Source organism: Pelodiscus sinensis, chromosome 30, assembly GCF_052426305.1.
Source record: "Pelodiscus sinensis isolate ZL-2025 chromosome 30, ASM5242630v1, whole genome shotgun sequence".
NCBI classification, from domain to species: Eukaryota; Metazoa; Chordata; order Testudines; family Trionychidae; genus Pelodiscus; species Pelodiscus sinensis.
The window spans coordinates 9,550,113-9,562,013 of NC_143081.1; the positions used below are offsets into that span (position 1 = coordinate 9,550,113).

The 11,901-nt window shown below is 59.2% G+C and overlaps 2 pseudogenes; one reads left to right on the top strand and one right to left on the bottom strand.

Annotated features, from left to right (window-relative positions):
* Positions 1-3,442: 3,442 nt before the first annotated feature.
* LOC149521174 (signal recognition particle RNA) lies at positions 3,443-3,646 on the top strand (annotated as a pseudogene).
* Positions 3,647-4,021: 375 nt separating this feature from the next.
* LOC149521175 (signal recognition particle RNA) lies at positions 4,022-4,304 on the bottom strand (annotated as a pseudogene).
* Positions 4,305-11,901: the final 7,597 nt, after the last annotated feature.

The window sequence follows — 11,901 nt, forward strand, 5'->3', positions numbered from 1 at the left end:
AGATTCCAGCGTCGCAGCCTCAGTTTCTCTGCACACGCCGTGCGCTGAGAACCGCGGTTCTTCCCTGGGACGGGGCTTTCCCTGGCCGCCCCTTTTAAGGTGTCTCAACTCGACCAACCAGAAATGGAGCCCGCCCTCCGCAAATCTCCCTGGTGGGCCCTGCTGGCGGTTAAGATGGGAGGCTGGGAGCCCAGAGTCAGCGAGACCTTTCTCGGGGCTGCCTCCGGCTGGATCCCACAGTTACCAATGCCCGGCTGTTCTGTTCAGCACCGCTCCTCCCTCCGCTCTGCGCTCTCTCCGGAGCTCTGACCGCGTAGCGCCCTTTGCTCGGGGCGCGCTCTCCGCCCGTAGGCGCGTTCCAGGAGCCTGTGACTGGCAGGGCCCCTCGCTCCCTGCGGGGTTGGCTAAAAGGCGTCAGCAGCCAGGGCCCCTCCCCCGCTGGAGCTGTGGGTGAGCTCAGGGGCAAGGCCCTGGGGGCGGGTCCGGTCCTTGGGCAGACCCACATTTCCTGCCCCTTGCTCCTGCCACATCCCGCTTCTCCAGGGGCTGCGGTGGCTCCGGTCCCCCCCAGCTGGAGCCGACTGGGTCCCAGGAACGGAGTCGCCTGGAAAGTGATTTAGGCACTTAGGGTTCTAACCCCCTTTAGCTGTCTCTGATTCTGAGTCCCTGATAGGGCGTGAAATTACCCGGGTTCACACGGACAACCACTGGCCCGGGTGAGTGAGGAATTGGCAGGAGCCCTGGGTTCTCTCACTGGAGGTTTCTGAAGGGCTGTAGCTGCGGTTTGTGTCACTGTGTATCGAGCGCAGTAATACGTGGCGGTGTCATCGGCTCGCAGGCTGCCCAGCTGCACCCAGGCCGTGCTTATGGAGTTGTCCCTGGTGATGGTGACTCGCCCCTGGAAGGCCGGGGCGTAGCCAGTGCTACCGCTGCTGGGATTGATGTATCCCATCCACTCCAGGCCTTTCCCGGGAGCCTGCCGGACCCAGTGAATCTCATAGCTGGTAAAGGTGTAGCCGGAGGTTTTACATGTCAGCTTCACGGACTCTCCGGGCTTCTTGATTTCTGCCCCAGACTGGGTCAGCTGGATCTGGGAGCTGGCACCTGTTAATCATGAAAACACAGTTAATTCCCGTCTGTCCCCACCTTCCCACGTTTACCCAAGACCCTCTGTTCCCCTCCTCACAGCAGAAGCTGATCAGCTTGTGTGTCAAAAGGAATTTACCTGCACTACGCTCCTGTGCTGTAGGGAGGGGCAGTTATCCCCATTTTGAAAAGGAGAAACTGAGGCAGGAAGGTATTTTAGTGTGCTTTCTGAGTTTTGGGATACCCAGCTCCCATTACAAATGATGAACGTGGGTATTAAAATCTTTTTGACGTTTCAAAATCTCAATCTATGTGATTTCTTCAAGGCTAGAGAATTTACAATCCTGACCCGCACCTCTCTGGCCTAGCTTACAACCATCTTCCCTCCCCTGGCCCAGCTGTGCTGAGCTGATGCCGGTGCGTTCATCCACCTACCCGAGAGAGCTGCCAAAAGAGGCTCAGACAGAGCATTTTCAGCCTCAGTTCCGTGCCTGGGAAACAGCGACCCTTTCTCTGCCGGCAGCTGTTCAGGGAGGGCCGCGTGTTCGCCTTTATCAGTCACTTTCCTTCTTCATTTGCATGTGGGCACCGCTACGTCACTTGACTAAACCTCAGCGTCACCCGCCTGTACAAATAGCCGCCGGGAGAACTGAGCGGGGCGCGGGCCTGGCGGGCACTAAACGCACGAATGAAATTCGGGTCCCGATCCCGGCAGACACTGAAGCACGTGGACATGGGTCTGAGCTCGGAGTTAACTGGGGGACTCAGCAGGAAGATTCCTCCTATTGTGAACTCAGAATGTAACAGGCGATAGGAAGGAAACTGACAGAACAGAACCGAGGGCTCCCCCCGCCCGGGTGAAACGGGCCCGAGCGCTGCGGCTGCCGAACCCTCCGAGGGGTCCTGGGCGCTGCCCTTGTGCTGACGGGGAAGGGGGCGGAGCGGTCGGACCCTCCCTGGGACAATCCAGCCCTGGGCGCTGGGGCGGGAATTCCCGGAGTCTGTGCCCAGGGTCAGTCTGCGGGAAGAAACGCGTCGTGCTCCCACGTGACACTTTGCTGCCCCCTTGTGGCTCTGTCCCGTGCGTGCGGGTGGAACCATTTCGCTCTCCTAGCAGTAGCCTGAAACCTTTTCTAAGGTCACTAACTAGGGCAGCAGGCAGAGCATCAGGCCGTTAACTCGGGAGCAGAGTGTGAAGGGGCGTTGGAGTTTTCCCGTCTCCTGCACCCCCATAATGGCACGGACAGACTCCACCAGCCAGTAGAACAGAGGGAGTTTATTGCTTCTCCAGGATACAGCACAGCACAGATGTAATCTGGTTCCAGGGCAGACCTAGGATGCCTCAGCCTCCCTTGAGATGGGGGAGTGTGGGCCCCTAAATCCCAGCCCATTGCCTAGGCTGCTTCCTCCATGATACCAGCCAGAAACCTCCCTCACTCACTTCCAGCCCTGCCCCCAGCCAGGGCTCCACTCCACCTTCTTCCCATCGTTCCGCTCCCTCGGAGATAACTGGTCAGACAGGTTCAAAGCCCCCTTGCATAATGACTCATACCCTGCAGCCAGTGGAGGTCACTCACAACCCACTGCTCAGCTTAGCAACCAGCAAGGTACCCCCCACTAAGTCACACAGAGGTGTCCAGCCCTGTCCGGGCAGGTGGCTTTTAACTTTCCTTGTGCACCAAGAGCTCAAAGAATAATGGCTGTGCCCGGAGCGACACCCCCATTCCCAGACTGTGGGGCCACTGCCTGAAGGAAATTCCCTTTCTCCTGGGGGGCCCTTAGGAAGCGGCCTGGGGGCTCAAATCCACAGAATCAGGCCTGGAAAGTGCAGTCTCCGGCTGGCGGGAAGCGCTGCGGGGCCGGGAGCCGAGGAAGCCAAGGGAAGGGAGGGGGAGTCCCGGGGACACAGCCGCTGTGGAGAAGCGATAAGGGCAGCGGGCCTGGGAGCTGCCTGCGGGTGAAAGGCTGCGCCAGCCTGTCCAGGAGAGTCTGAGAACAGCGGGGCAGCCAATAGCGCTGAGTCAGGTCCCAGACCGGCTCTAGGTTTTTTGCCACCCAAGCAACATTTTTTTGGCCGCCCCTCCCTTTTTTGTGAGAGACGCATGAGCGGAGCTGGACCGGGGGCTTTCCTGGTGCTTAGAGCCGGCCCTGCACTGAGGGCAGCGGGACAGGGACACCCGGCTCTGTGGCTCCGGAGCAGATCGCCAGGTGGGACCCTCGGGGCGCGTGTCACCGACCCCGTTCCCCGCTATTGCCCTGGTGGCACCTTGTTCCCTGCCCCCAGGACCCGAGTAGCCTCCCGCGAGCTGAAACGCTTCGCTCTGTCCAAGGCCTCCGGGCTCCACACGGGCCTGGGTGCGAGTCTGTGCAGGAGGCTGCCCCGAGCGGATGTCCGCGCTAAGTGTGGCATTGGGGGGGGAGGAGGGAGGGTCCCTTGGGAGCCCGGGGTCCCCAGGTTGCGGAAGGAGGGGCGAACCGGCCCAGGTCGGGAACGGAGCAGGTGAAAGCTCCGGTGCCGCTCAGTAGTGGGATAGCGCCTGTGAGCAGCGCCTGCAGCGCAGGCTGGGGGAGACCGGCCTCTTTTTATGCCGCCCCCCACTGCAGAGCCTTGGGGGAGGAGAATGGAGCCAAACACACAGCTGGGATCCGGACTGGAGCAGCGGGGGCGCCCATTCCCCAGAGATCCTGAGAGGGGAGCAGGGCCCCGCACACGAGATGGGCTGCAGGGTTCGGAGAGAGACACGTGAGTTGCGAGCCCTGCAGCTCCTTTGAGACTCCGGGAAGCAGCGCTGCGAGCCCCTCTGTGCCCAGCCCGGACATTTGGCATCTGGGGTCCGATCGCGCTTTGAAGATCCCTGACTCCTGCGTGTTTGCCCGCCCTCCCCATTCCGGACCCCTCCGTGTGGATGCTCCGTTCCCCAGATGGGTTCTGCGGAGGGCGGCATAACAAGAGGCCGGGTCTCCCCCAGGCTGCCCCACAGGGGCTATCCCACTACTGAGCGGCAGGGGAGCTTCGACCTGCTCAGTTCCAGACCTCGGCCGGTTCGCCCCTCCTTAGGCAACCTGAGGACCCCGGGCTCCCCCCATGTTGATGCCGCTTTAGTGCAGACACCCATTCGGCACAGCCCCGTGCAGCCCAGAACTCCTACACTCAAGCGACTTGCTGGTCTAAGCCGCTCTGGGCGCTGGGATCACAGGCACCCGCCACTGTGCCGGGTGGGTTTTGCCTTCTCAAGGCTCCAGCTTCAAGCTCTGCGGTCTGAGGCGCTGGCCAGAGCGGGCGCCAGGGAGCTGGGCTAATGCCGCTCCCCGCACATGATCCAAGGGGCGGGGGATCCCTTGTCCCTCCTTATAGGACCCCGGGTGTTTCGGGGGCTCCATTCCCATCGGTCAAACTGGGCGCACTGGGGGGAGGGGACTTGCCCCAGCCGCACACACACCGCTGGCGCTTCTTTTCCCAGCGCTGCTGGAGGCTGAGGCTGGAGGCGTCCGCAGTTCGGGGGGACCCTGCTGGGCCCCGTTCGGCCTTGACACGGTCACTGCTGGGATGTTTTAGGGCCGGGGAGAAGGGACCTGGATCAGAAATGGAGCAGGTCAGAGCTCTGGGCGGGGCGCACTGACAGCGGGGCGCCCCTGGGACTAGCTGGGGCTGAGCCAGACCCGGTCTGTGTTGAAACCGCCCCGTTCCCCATTCTCAGGGCTGGGCCCAACCCTCTCCCCTCCCCCCCATGGCCCGTGTTCCAAGGGCAATGCCAAGGGAGATGCCGATATCACATGGCGCCTGCGCTCTGTTCCATCGGAGAGTGAGTTCAAGGTGCAGCCTGGAGCCGTTGGCAGCCAGCCAGTCGGGAGCCATGGCAGGTGCCTGTGATCCCAACGGCTGAGGCTGGCGGGTCGCTTAAGCTCAGGAGTTCTGGGCTGCAGGGGGCTGTGCCGAGTGGGTGTCCACACTCAGCGGGCGGCTCTCAGCTAGAATGCCACCCCTTGAAATGTGCCGCCCCAAGCACATACTTGCTTTGCTGGTGCCTAGAGCCGGCCCTGGGTTTGAAGAGTCTGAGCGGACAGTCCGGCTGCCGAGTGAACTCTGGCAAGTCATTTCTGTGCTCTTCAGTTTCCTCTATTGTAGGACTGAGCATGTCGGGAAAGCGATGTGACACCTACTGATGCAAAGGGATACATTTATGAATAACCAGCAGGAACATTGCCAACTCGCCGTGTCTTCTTCTTGAGTCACCTCGGAGTGAAGATGCACCAGGAATGTATTTCCACTGTAGCTGCTTTCAGGCACATTTGCGGGGAGGGAGGGGGAAGGGGTAATTCATTTAATTTTTGACTTTACAGATGAAAGTGATGACGAGAGACCTACGAGCAGACGAAAAACTCAAAATTGCGCGTTTCAAAGCCCCGGTTCTCAAATCCTGCGGGGAGAAGAGACGGGACTATGTAGCACTGCAAAGACTAACAAGATGGTTTATTAGGTGATGAGCTTTCGTGGGCCAGACCCACTGCGGGAAGGTACCTAAGAGATTCGCTATCAGCATCACAGCGCCCTGTGGCCAGCGACTGCGGCCGCCTCAGTTGTGTGACAATACTGCCCTCTAGTGACTGACTACAAAGCCTGTTCGACACGGGCTCTAGTCCAGCTCCGAATGGTCTGTTCCTATGTGGTCCGGCTGCTCTGATCCACTCAGGACTTGGAGACAGAGACGCCCAGGTGGAAAATGATTTTTTCTTTCTTTCTTTTTGACCAGGAGGTTGACTGGAGAAATCTCTTTGCTCTGAGCCGATCTGGCCTCATCCCGCGCTGATCGAAATCAGCTTCCCCTTTTTGTGCGAGTCCCTGCTGGGCTCTGTGTCACTGTGTCTCCTGGCGCAGTAATAGGTGCCGCTGTCTCCGGCTTCCATGCCTCTCATTTCCAAATACACCTCGCCCTTGGACGTGTCCCTGGAGATGCTCAAGCGGCTTTTCAGGGACTCCGAGTAGCGCTTGTCATCATCCCAGAACACCAGACACAGCCACTCCAGGCCTTTCCCCGGGGGCTGTCGGATCCAGCTCACTGAATACCCGTACTCAGTCAGAGAGAATCCGGAGACGGAGCAGGTGAGGCTCAGGGTCTGCGAAGGCTTCACCTGGGCGGCTCCGGGCTGCCGCAGTGTCACCTGGGAGCGGCCACCTGCAAAGAGCCAGGAGAAACCTCAGCCAGAGCACGGGGCGCGGCGGGCTCCGCGGGGCAGAGACAGCTCGCGCCGAGGCACCTACCTGCCGCCAGGGCACAGAGCAGGAGAGACGGGAGCAGGAATTTCATCTCCCCGCTGGGCAGCCAGACAGACACAGGCACCGAGACCCGGAGGGAGCGACACGGGCTGGGCGTTGGGAGGGGCCGTGGGACGAGGGGGCAGAAATAGTCTGTGCTGGAGAGGAAACAACCCCCTCATTTGCATAGCGCGCGCGGCATGCAAAGCAGGGGCCGGTTCGTTCGCTCTTTAGTGCCCAGAGATGCGGCCCCGGCCTCATAGTCCCCAGCGAGCGGCTCGTGCGGCTCACACGCGTCACCAGCGAGGTGTCGCCGAGAAACCGAACCCAAGTCCGCAGCCCTGTTGTGCTCGGCGCTGCACAGACCCGCAGTCACAGCGAGCCCGGCCCTTGGGAAGGGGCCACATCCCTCACCCTGAGGTGTCTGTGTGGGGGCTGCACACGAGGGGGAGCCAACAGCAGGGACACAATGTATTGTTTTTATTGCTTATTTATTTCTTCCTGCAATCTCTGCTAGGATCTACTAGTTTGAGCTGCAGCACTGCTTGGGTCATACCGGGACTGCTTAGTAGCAGGCTGGTGTGTGTAGACAAGGCACCAAGCTGGTACCCAAAAGTCGTGGATACGGTTCCTGGCTTTGCCCCAGCTTCTAGATGACCGTGGGCAAGTCCCTTCCGCTCTATTTACCTCAGTTTCCCCATCTGTGAAACACAGCATAACATAACGGATCTCTCGTTAGTCGGATGAGAAGCAGGTCCTAGGGTTGCCAGGATCACACACGTGTGTGGGGTTTGTACAGGGACACTTAGGTAAGGTAAATACCTAATTTGCTTTTCTATCACTGGCAACTTGCTTCAGACCAGTGATGGGCAGATACTGGCTTGTGAGTCGGATTCCGTCTGCCAGGGTCAGGTGCTGGAGGGCCCCCACACCACTGTATTTACCTGAGCTTCCTCAGGTACGGGGATAATAGCTCCCGTTGGAGAGGTAAAAGATTGGTAGGGGGCCTACAAAAGCCAGCACACTGAGTGGGGGGGCGTTGTCAGCTTCTAGCTCTAGCAGATGCTGAGGAGGGGTTGGGTCCGACCTGGGAAAGGGAGTTAGGTGCCGAAATCCATTGCCGAAAATCCTGTGATGTAGTGGGGTGTGACGGCGCCTTGGGGGTCCCCCGTCTCCTGCACCCCGAAATGGCACAAACAGACTGCACCAGCTGGTGTAATGGAGGTTGTTTATTGCCTCTCCAGGATACAGCGCAGCACAGATGTAATCTGGTCACAGAGCTGGGCTAGGATGCCTCAGGCCCCCTTGAGATGGGGGAGACTGGGCCCCTAAACTCCAGTCCCTTTCCCTAGGCTGTCTCCTCCATGCTTCCAGCCAACAACTCACTAACCCTCTTCCAGCCCTGCCCCCCAGCCAGGGCAGCATCCACCTTCCTTTGTTCCTCTCCATGGGGGTGTCTGGTTCAACAGGTTTGGCGTCATCTTTGCATAATGAGGTTTTCCCTGCTGGGTCTTGCTCCAGACAGCAGGGGTCACCACAGCCCAGCAAGTACCCCCACTACGTCACATGGGGGTACCTTGCTGGTTGCTAGGCTTGGGTTGTGGGTAACCTCCGCAGGCTGCTGTCTGTAGCATGGCCCAGCAGGGCACAGGATGAGTCATTATGCAAAGGGGGCTTCGAACCTGTCAGAGGAGCTATCTCTCAGGGAGAGGAACAATAGGAAGAAGGCGGAGTGGAGCTGGGGGCAGAGCTGGAAGGAAGTTAGTTTCTGTCTGGGAGGATGGAGGAAGCAGCCTAAGCAACACGCTGGGATTTAGGGGCCCAGTCTCCCCCATCTCAAGGGGGGCTGAGGCATCCTAGGCCTGCCCTGTAACCAGATTACATCTGTGCTGTGCTGTATCCTGGAGGAGCAATAAACTCCCTCTATTCTACTGGCTAGTGGAGTCTGTTTGTGCCACTATGGGGGTGCAGGAGAGGGGAAAACCCCAACGCGCGCCTCACACAGCCCTGGGGGTAAGTGCCTCAGCTGATATTTAATACGGCCCCCAAATCCCTTGTGCTACAAAAGGAGTTGGTGGTGCTTCCTATAGCCTAGTGGTTAGAACACTTCCTGAGCGTGATGTGGGAGCAGAGATTTGACCCCCCGCCTTCCACTGTCAAAGGGAGGATGACATGGGTGTGTGTGTGCAGAAACCCTCTTCTCGTTGAATCCTAATGAATATTAATTTATTCATAAAGGAAGGGCTTCAACGGGAGATAATGAAAAACTCATCTCCCATGGTCTGGCATCCAAGGCATTTGCGCAGGGCTGTTTTGCTGCTGACACAAGTGACACAGAAGCCTAATTCATATTTTGAAAACTGACTGAGCAATAGCCAGAAAACTCTGCTTACCCTGAGGCCTAAATGAGGCAGGGGCCTCTTAAATTTGGGGAGAAATGACCCCGGACTGCTGACCCAGGAAAATTCTCTCTGGATGACGTGTTCTACAGGAACTCTGTTCACAGACAGGACACCCCTGCCTCCTCTCCGTACCCCCTCCTGCACCCTGAACCCTAAACTGCACCTCAGCCCCTGCCCGGACTGCACCTGTAACTTCCCTCCCAGAGCCAGTATCAATACTCCCTCCTGCTCCCTGCAGCCATTGAACCTCAGCCTGGGACATTGCCTTGGGCGGCCACAGGCAATCCCGCGTCCGGCCCAGTGGTAAGGCTGGCTGGAATGCCGCCCCTGCAAATGTGCTGCCCCAACCATGTGCTTGGTTTGCTGGTGCCTAGAGCCAACCCTGCTCCCTCGGCATTTCCCACTCAGCGACTGCTGAGTGCTGGGTAGCGGCAGCTACCCCAGGAAGGCGACTGGAGTGGTGGGTGGCCAGCGCTCCCACCAGGCCGCCCCACCCTGCCACGACCTCTTTAGCTAACTAGAGGGCAAAATTTTCTCTGCTGTGTGGAGGGAAGGCAGTGAGGAAACCCTGGCTTCTCCACCAATCACGGCGGGGCTGCGAGCGTGACTTGCCCCACACCCCGCCTGCGAAGAGTGGCTCGCTGCTGCCCCACAACGCTCCGCCGCCCCACCCATTGCCTTGGGCAGCCACAGGGAGGCCCACGTCGGGTGGTAAGAGTCAAGAGTTTTTGGGCCAGTGTCTCTCAGGGGTGGCCAAAACACCACCCCTGGCAATATGCCGCCCCAAGCAGGTGCTTGGTTTGCTGGTGCCTACAGCCGCCCCACTCAGGGCTTGCTCTGCTGGGGGAGGCGAGGGTGGATTCATGACTGTAGTTCACGTTTGTCTCCACACTCACACTCCACTTCCCATTCACACTCTGACTGTGACCCAGGCGCAGGCAGAACGCGACTCATGGGCTGTGTTTCAATGGTTGGTTTCCAGCTGGCAGCTTTTCAGGGCCAGGTGAGAGATCAGGGGCCCAGGGCAGCAAGGTAGACCCTCTATAGACGAACCAGGCAGTGGTCTAGGGTACCAAGTTAAATGGGGCACAATGGGGTGGTGCAATGTCATTGAGGGGTTTGGAGGTGGTGGTGCCCATTGCATGGTTCACTTAGGGCACCAGTTGCTGGCAGCTAGTTTAGGACCACTCCCGGGCAGTGTCTCCTGCTTAGCTGGGCAGCCTGGGCCTGTGGCAGTGCGTTGGGGTTTTCCCGCCTCCTGCAACCCCCTCATGGCACGAACAGACTCCGCCAGCCAGTAGAATAGAGGGAGTGTATTGCTTCTCCAGGATACAGCACAGCACAGATGTCATCTGGTTACAGGGCCAGGCCTAGAATGTCTTAGCCCTTCCTTGAGATGGGGGAGACTGGGCCCCTAAATCCCAGCCTGTTGCTTAGGCTGCTTCCTCCATAATACCAAACAGAAACTAAAACTCTCTTCCAGCCCTGCCCCCCAGCCATGTACTGGTCTCAGCCCTCCTTCCTTTGTCTCTCCCTGGGGGCTGATCCTGGGTGTCTGGGTCAATACACATTTGGGAGTGTCAGTGAGAATCTCCAATCACAGCGCAGGGGGACCCTGGGTCACAGAGCAGACTGCACCCCCGCTACACCACAGGGCCGTAGGTGTCACATCCCCCATCACAGCAACTCCTGGTTCCCAGTCACTGACCCCCAGGATGCTCAGACATTGACTACTGGGGTAAAAGGGCTGACATCTCAGCAGGGCCATGTGACAATCTGCGGCACTTCCTCTGTCCAATCCTGGCAACTGGGGGTGTAAGAAGTGTGTTGGAGCTTCCCGTTCTTCTCTGGGGTTCCCTGTTTGATCTGATTCTATTCTAGGTTCTGTCTCACCCGTGGGTCCCCCTGGAGCACCTGGCGCCTCCCTGCGTGAGGCTGTCATGCACCGGGCAGATCCTGGCACTCTGAGATGGTCCATAAATGACCATCACTTTGTCCCAGAGCCTGGGCACATGGGCAGTCCCATCAGCTCCAGCAAGGCGTGGCATCTGGGCCGGCCTTACTATGAAGCAAAGGGAGAAGGCTAGACTGAGGGGGGGGGGGCACCACTGGGCCCCAGAATGTAAAAAATTGTGTCTGCTGCTGGTGCATATGTAGTCAGCAGAGCAGTAGCATGGGAGGAGTAGAACAGGAAGAAGACAGAGCTGAGGCCTTTCCAAGTTTGGTCCCTAGCAGGGGACCTGGGGGTGTAATTTGAGCTCCCTGCCTCAGGTGCCAAAATGCTGTGGGCCAGCCCTGCAGAAGCCTCTCCCCCAGGGCGCCCAGTGGGATCCCAAGGATCCCCTCCCCAAATGGCAGAGCGGGCACTTGGCAGCGGATCCAGACAAACAGCTGCGGGGAGGGAGGCGGAAATGGACTCAGGAAGGGGCGTTGCCGCTTTGGGGTTTGTGCCCTGAAGACCTTTGGCTGCACCCGGGGAGTGCGAAGGGAAACCTAGAAGGGGCCTTTTCGATTCTGTCCCTTCCAGTTACGGGTTTCGCAGGGACCATTAGAACCGCTTCATCTGACTCCCCGGCCGGCTCCGAGAGCGGGCTCCAGGGCCGGCTTTAGGTTTTTTAAGCCAAAAATAAATAAATAAATAAATAAATAAATAAAATTGCCCCTCCCCCCCTTTGGCCCGCTGCTGCAGGGCAGGTTCTAAGGACGAAAGCGCCCCTTTCACCTTGCGGCTCTTTGACTCCCACCGCGCCCTCCGGCCAAACCCAGCCTCCATCCTGTCTCCCCTCCACACATCCCGCCCCCCCACTCACCGAAGCCCGTTTCCACCTTCTCTCCCTTCCCAGGCAAACTCGACCCCTAAGTGACCAGACCCAGTCTGTCCCCTCTTGCGTCCCCCACCTAATACACCCTTTGCCCTCTCTTTCCTCCCAGCCAAACCCGATCCCCACCCCTCCTTATCGGACCCGGTCCGCTCCCCTCTCCCACCTCCCCCCACTGACCGAATCTCGTCTTCCTTCCCTCGTTCCCCAAACCCTCGTTCCCCTCCCCCACAGCCCGCGCGGGAAAGTAGGAGCGCCCTGGGGGAGGAGTGAAAGTGGCACGGATCCCCCTGGGGATGCGCGCGGACACAGCCTGGAAACATAACGGGCAAGGCCAGGG